Raw genomic sequence first — 7,429 nt, 5'->3', positions numbered from 1 at the left:
AGCAGTTTGAGAAAACAACTCCCTTTACAGGTGCTGATAAGGCCAAGGGCACAAAACAGCATAACCATTGATCCGTTAGGTTTCATAGCGAGACGCGTGAAGTGTGGTACGATCAGTTTGTAACTTCCTCTCTCTTTCTTGGAATGCAAAGAGGAGTGTGAGCACCACTTCTGTGGCAGAGCTGACATGACTGTGAACTTAGATGTTTGATGTGTGTTGGCTCTCCTGCGCGCAGTAATAAATAGCTTGATCACAGCAGATTTTATTTACAAAATTCCACAACACCCCCCCCCCCACTGTGAACCTGAATTGAATATTCAGAAGAAAATGATGGATAGACTGACATTTGTTTACATACTTCTAGAAATCTGAGCTGTTGGTGTGGTAATAATATTAGAGCTGGCAATCTTTCTTACTGAATCTCTACTCTGAGTCATGTTACCTGAGATTAATTCTATGTTTACCTGTCAGCCTGGACAAATGTGCTGTGTGAAGAATGTAAATGAAATCAGATCTTAACTGCTTACATTTAAGGAGCCTGGTCATATTTAATTGTAATATGAACCAATGATTTTCTGATTGCTGATTCTAAGAGAGTCTTTGTGGAAATCCTGTTTGGCTTTTTGTCATTTTAATTGTCTTTTCTGTTTGCCAGAACAGTCCTCCACAGTCGCTGTCCACATGGGTCAGTGGGACCAAGAAGCACTCTGCTAATGTGGGACTCTGACCAGCAACATCCAGCAAGACCCAAGCAGCGTTTTCTATCTCCCAGCTGGAGTTTTTTGTTTGTCTGTGACTGGAGAGTCAGATTTTTGTTGAAGCTGGAGGAACAGAGAGGTAAGTCAGTTTGCAGAGATCCCTCCCACCCTGGCTTTTATGTGCTAGATTTCTTATCTGAAACAGTAACATTTCAGTGACTGCTGCTTATACCACAGGTTAATACACTCTACTGATCCCTGATGGGAGAATCATCACCTCTGCCAGCAAAGAAGCCTGGTGGATGTTTGTTTGCAGTCTGATGATGGGACATCATGCTCTGCATCTTCAAAGTTTGTCTCTTGATTATTATTCATACACAGTAATGTGAAGTATGCTTATATCTAGTATAACTGGACCACCCTGGTGCTCTTCATTTATGGAGGCTGTTGAGTCTGAATGTTGGATGTTGTGTATCTCGTGTTCTCTGGGCTTTGTTGTCCTCAGTCTTTTTGCAGGATCAGAAAACAAAACCAGGATGACCATAAATGTTTCTTCTCCAATTGGATGATGATAAGACTGTGACACGGGATGCCACCTTTAGTCTTGTGATGAAGCAAAGCTCAGGAAGAAGTGTGATTAAATGGTACCCACATGTGTGCTGCTGAGAAGGATGTACAGGGGCACCTGCAGCCAAATCCAAGCCTCCTCAGGTTAGTTGTAGTTGCAGAATGCTTTAGGACTGAGACAGCTGAGGCATCAAATGTTTGATTAAACAGATGAAAAAGAGAAGTTTCTTCCTTATAATTATCACTTTTTAAAATCTTTAGCAACTTCAGGTCTGTCAGCGTGCTGACGTCACAGAAACAAGAAAAGCAGCTTCAGACTTCAGAGTGTTGTTTATAGTTTTCTGTCATCATGATCTCCCCTGAAGTTTATCAAGCAGTAAGTCCACAATACTGTAATGATGATTCTGACTTTGGTCACGGTTGCATAATATTTTAATAATATACAATTATTTTTTGTAATTCATATTTTTTCTGTTAATCAAAAATTTACTTTGTGAAATTTGTATTTGAGAATGAAGAATGTGACAATATATTTTGGTTCAATATTTAATTCATTCAGATGCAATTGTTAAATCAAAAATAAATAAAAATATATTCTAATTTATGAATGAATGAATGAATTGAAATTTATTTCAGTCAACAACAACACAACAAATTATAATTTTACATAAAAGTACTCAAATAGTAACCGAAAAAGGAATAGGCTGAAGCCTTGTGGCTTATACTTATCCTATCCCTTACCCCCATAGAAATAATCAAATCCTTAACCAAGAAAAATTAATTTAGCAAACTAATTTATCAAAAATATATATACATATATCTGTATTAGTTTTTATACATTAATTTGACACCTGTATTGAAAATACCATATTGTATTCATACAGAATCAGTTTGGTATCATTGTTTGTCTGATTGCTGAAACTAAGAGCTAGTTTTGATCTAAAGTATCCAAAGTTGAGCTCTAATGTTTCTTCACCCTTGTGTGTGTGATATGTGATTTCCTACATGCTGACAGAGCAGAGCGGCAGTTTGTGCTCACAGATGGTGACGGTGTGGAGAGATGGTGGTGTTTCCTCAGAAGAACTAGCAGAGTCACAAAGGGCACGAGTCCATCTCACCACCTTGACTTGTTGATCAGTGGATACACTTGTCTCCCCTTTAAAGGAGATACTCTTAGAGAGCGACGATCTTAGTCATCCTTAAATGTTAGTGCTTTCAAATACACAAACATTTTTAAAGGACAAAAACGAACATCCAACTTTGACTGTAATACAATTAAATCTTTGCATGTGTGTTTTCAAACTCTCAGATGGGAAGGATATCACTATTGGACTGTCTAACCTGCCGGAGCAGTACTGAATGATCACCACACATGAGCATGTTCCTGCAACATTCAGCAGCTCTGCTTTTGGTAAGTAGAGTTACCTAACTACAGTAACTATAAACACATGCCATCCATTTCTAACAGCCTGGTTACTTCCTGTCAGTTATTTTAGAAACCATGTGGTCACCTGACCTAACACTGTTTCTTCTTCTTCCCCTTAATGTTGAAGTGTCAAATGTCAAACAGCTGGAGAGGAAACTACACCAGTGTACTGGGATGTTTCAGCAACACGTGCCAGATGCTGTTCCTTCATGGTGACATCACCAGAGACAGCCCCGCCCACCTCATGACCTCGCCATTGATCATAATGATTTTAATGATGACAGCGAGCGGAACTAAGACTGTAAAAATCTGAATGTTTAGATGCTTTCTATTTATTCATGAATACTGAGAGCCTCTTTCTGTGTTTTGTCTGTTTTGTTTTTTTTTTACCTCATTTGTTACTAACAAAGTTCACCAAACTCACACAGTTTACATTCTGTATGTTTCCATCTTTACCAGCCACACTCTACCCGCAATTAAGAAAATAATCCTTAGAAATTGTCGTTTTTCTCTTTTGTAATTTTGTAATTCAGTGAATATACTGCGCTGCTTCCTTTAATTGCGTCTCACATTGCTTTAAGTTTTTCCAGTGTCCAGTTATTTTTTACTGTTGTTTGAATTCTCTGTATGTTTGACCCTGTAGACTGTTTAATGGACTGCTTGTCTTGTAACCGCTGCCTGTTTTTGACTAAAGATTTGGATTTCTGACTTTAACACAGCCTCTGCGTGTCCTCCCTTTGTGTCCTCTTCCTCTGTGAATCTGTTGCATGTGTCACAGATTCATTTTAATAACAGCTTTCCCACAGTGAGTTGCATCAGCATTCATTCACAGCACATTGCAGAAGGATTCAGATTAATACAGTGATCTTATAGTCAGAATTATCCTGACAGAGTGCCACTGTAAATTATCTTTCATCAGGTCAATTTTAAAGTTCAGTATTTCAAAGCAGGAGTTATGAAGAATCATACTGGCATTAGGACTGTAACAATATGTACTTACAAAGTCAAAGTTTTTTAATTATGCTAGAATATTGGAAGACAATCAGCTTTTAGTGTTTTCTGCATATTAATTATACTGAAATAGAGATGGTGACCATAACTGTACTGAAGCACTAAACAACTGACAATCTAACAGACATTATTGGCCTGAGCCGTCATGCACAGTGAGTCTGATCCTGTGCTGTGAGAGTCTGATAAGCATGTTTCTGGTCAGTTTGGAAGAAATAATATCACAATCTTGATCTTTTTTTAATATTCCTTCTCTTTTACAACATAAACTGTGATCAAAGCTACTTATGTTCACAGCATGTAATAATAGTGACAGTCCAGGGCATTGTGGTCTGTTGAGCTAGGGTTAGGGTTAGCAATTCAGACATATGTAATCAATCTCTTGCTGGATATAACAAACACCTAGGAATTCATATTATAATTTGATTTTCATGAAATATTCATATTCAGTATCAGTCATTTTATATTATAACCACATATCCACCCAGGCTCATGGTGGGGCAGGGCTCTGTCCTGGGATGCTTGAGTGAAAGGTAATGTACACCCTGACCAGGTATCCAGTCTGTCAGAATTGTTTTCAATATTTGGTTCTAAAATATGAGTGAAAACAAAAATCCAACTAGGATTCTTGCATATGATGGATGAAGTCTGTCTTTGACTGTATTGTCCAGCTGATCCATCAAACCCCCAGCAGGTGAACCTTATTCATGACATAACACAGTAACAATGTAAAAAATTAAACAGGAACAGTGTAAATTTAAAGTGCATTTTAAACTCCTCTTCAATAAACTATATGGATGTGCAGTGAGTCATTCAGGACTGTAAAACGTGAACTACAGAACCCAGAGTCTTCATCATTAAATCTCTGGTTGCTTCATTTTTCTATCCTATCTCAGATACTTTAAAGGTTTTAGTAAAGTTGCATTCTCATGGTGAGGCAAAGTGCTTTATGTGTGTGTGCGTGTGTGTCATGAACGGCTATAAAAGCCCTTTAATTAAAGAACAAAGCGGGGTTTGAGTTCGAGTTACGGCAGACTGGCGCTACTTCTAAATGGAACGCAGCCTTCCTACGGCGGACAGCTAATAACAGGAATCGGACGCGCGGTCCACCCTAGTCCACAGCAACCACCATAGCAACAGCCTAGCATGTCTTTAAAAACATATTCTGTCTTCATAACTATCAAAAACGTGAAATGATTTGTAAAGTGTGAAAGTGTTACAGCTGCAGAGAGCTATGGCGGTATCTTTGGAAGCTGTTTACATAGCTAATAATATACGATGTAACCATGGAGACAGTCAGTCACGTGAGCTAGCGGTGCACGTTTACTACAGTGAATAAGGTGATTGTGTGCACAGCGTCCACACGCTGCACAGGGTAAAGACATTACTTCAGTATTGTTTTCTATTTATATATGTTTGCCTTCTGCTGACCATCACCTCAGGTTCACCATCACAGTTTCAGCATACAAATGCACACTGTCTAAATGTGAACACATTCAAAAAAAATCATGTCTCAGAAATAACCACAGCTGTTCATGTTTGTCATTATAGTTTTATTTGTAAGAAAATTGTGAACTTCATATTGTGTATCAAGTCAAAGAACATTGGACAAGTCTGAGTCATTCCTTTGCCCTATGAGAGCTGGAATAAATATATATCCTGACAGTTACAGTTGAAACAGTAGAGACAGGTAGAAATGGGCTCAGATTAATCTTTGCTTAGTCAGATACCTCCTGTGTTGGCCTTAACCCAAATTTCCCTCGGGGTCAACCTTCAGGATCAATAAAGTTTTATTGAATTGAATCATATTAAAAAACAAACAATAGCACGAGTTTGCATCCATTTCCAAATTGTAGTAAAGCAGCCCAGTCTCATAAATAGGTAACAGAAATGTCTCTAATGTAGACGTGTACAGTCTAGTGTAAGCATTAAAAGATCATAAAGGAAACACTACTATTTATGTGAAACTAATTGTCATAAAAATGAACAGGTGATTTACAGATTTATAAGAAAGAATCTGAAAACAACACTTTTTTGTTCTAAGTGGTCAAAGTAGAAAACAGAACTGATGTTCAAGAACAAACCATAGCTGCACTAATATTACACATCTCCATTGTTGTGGTGAACAGTGTTGCTTTTAAAACCACATGCAGTGTGTGACCATGACTGTCCACTGAGACCATGAACGCCACTTCGCTGAAGCATTCTTCTTCTTCTTCTTGCCATCAGAATGGAAGCAGACAGAGCACGAGCTGCTTTGATCTACTGAAAGGAAAAAGCAGAACATCTGAGCTGAAACCATTAAGATAGAAACAATCGTTCAATGCAGTGTCTCACGTATTTTAGCCTGTTACAACTGTTGATACAAGCTCAGTACAGTTAACACAGTGTCAGGGAGCTCCAGTGTGGGAACTAGTGGCTTTAGGTTGATAGTCATTTAACTTTCATCCATTCATTCATTTAATTCAGGAGGAAGAAATGTCAGGTGGGTGCAGGCTGGTTACATGCATTTGCTCCCATGCTGTCTTTAACTAAATGACTTGGTTCACTTCATGTCTGGGCTGTATGTGGGGTTATATCATGTTATTTGGGCAGGAGTACCTGTCCCCTGTTAGACTTAGAAAGTTTCTCCATAAGCAGAGCTTCTAACTCTTATAGCTGTTAGCACATCTGTAGCTGTGCAGGCTGACAGGTTTTTAGTGGCTCTTTTTACCCCACACTGGTTGTGAGTGTGTAAATACCCCCACTAGTTCTTTTGGGTTGCAGTTAACTTGGGAGGAAGGGGTGGGTCTGCCAGGACTAGATGACTAAAAATGATCTGGGATACATAAGTTTCATAATGCATGCATATATCTCTATAAACCTGGCCTGAGGGCTGCCATTTTTTACATTCAGTTATTTCTCTTAGAAACGTTGGATCTAAATAATGAATGTGTTACAGTTAAAGTGAAACACTGGTCAGTGTAAATGGCTCATTGGGACATAGAAACCTTTATATTAGATACCATCACCTGATATCGAGTGTCAAACAATATCAAAGCTGTAAAAGCTGTTTACAGTCAGAATTTATAAAAACTATGATTGTAAATAAATTCAAACAAGTGAGCTTTTCTCTTTGTGCTGAATATCAACACTGTCATTTCTCAGACTGTAAGATAGAATTTACTAAATGGTTGAAAACATGAAAAATATGTCCATAATCACAAATGACCATGAGAGCCAGTAGAATTAATTCAGCTGGACACTCAAAAGACGTCCTTAAATGTTCTTTAAGTGGCAGAACAAACGAACAAACAGTTAATCGCTTACTTGAGATGAAATCTGCTCAGCTACTTTGAAAACAGCTTCTAACTGGTTCCTCCTTTAACAGGATGACTGCTCAGGGGTAAGGCCATCATGTAGTCCAGCAACCTTTATGGTCCTGCTTTGATTCACCAGGAACTATTAGGGAAACCTTCCAGCGCCTCCTGTGAAAGACACAGGCATAAACACACAAACATTTATTAACATGTTCCACAGTCTTCCAGTTTGATTTTCTCATCCTGTGGACAACAACGTACAGAGATGCAGGTTTATGTTAACTTTTGTAAGGTTTCTTTACTGAACATATCCAGCTGCAGCTCCACTGTGATCCTGAACTGGATAAGCACTTAAGAAAATGTGTCAATAAATGGACAAACATCAACTTACTATATTTATCCAAACAGACTGGACCAATAATGCTTCACTG

At 38.3% G+C, this 7,429-nt stretch overlaps 2 long non-coding RNA genes across 2 annotated transcripts; both read left to right on the top strand.

The window, feature by feature from the left end:
* Positions 1 to 987: 987 nt before the first annotated feature.
* LOC120439963 lies at positions 988 to 2,438 on the top strand. The gene is made up of 3 exons (XR_005612883.1): positions 988 to 1,409; positions 1,527 to 1,641; positions 2,281 to 2,438. It is a non-coding gene; the product is annotated as an uncharacterized LOC120439963 (long non-coding RNA).
* Positions 2,439 to 2,586: 148 nt separating this feature from the next.
* On the top strand, positions 2,587 to 3,409 carry LOC120439998. Its single transcript, XR_005612906.1, has 2 exons — positions 2,587 to 2,676; positions 2,836 to 3,409. It is a non-coding gene; the product is annotated as an uncharacterized LOC120439998 (long non-coding RNA).
* The last annotated feature ends 4,020 nt before the right edge of the window (positions 3,410 to 7,429 follow it).

Source organism: Oreochromis aureus, linkage group 4, assembly GCF_013358895.1.
Source record: "Oreochromis aureus strain Israel breed Guangdong linkage group 4, ZZ_aureus, whole genome shotgun sequence".
NCBI classification, from domain to species: Eukaryota; Metazoa; Chordata; class Actinopteri; order Cichliformes; family Cichlidae; genus Oreochromis; species Oreochromis aureus.
The sequence above is the reverse complement of the archived record's forward strand: the minus strand, read 5'-3'. Positions and strand labels throughout refer to the sequence as shown.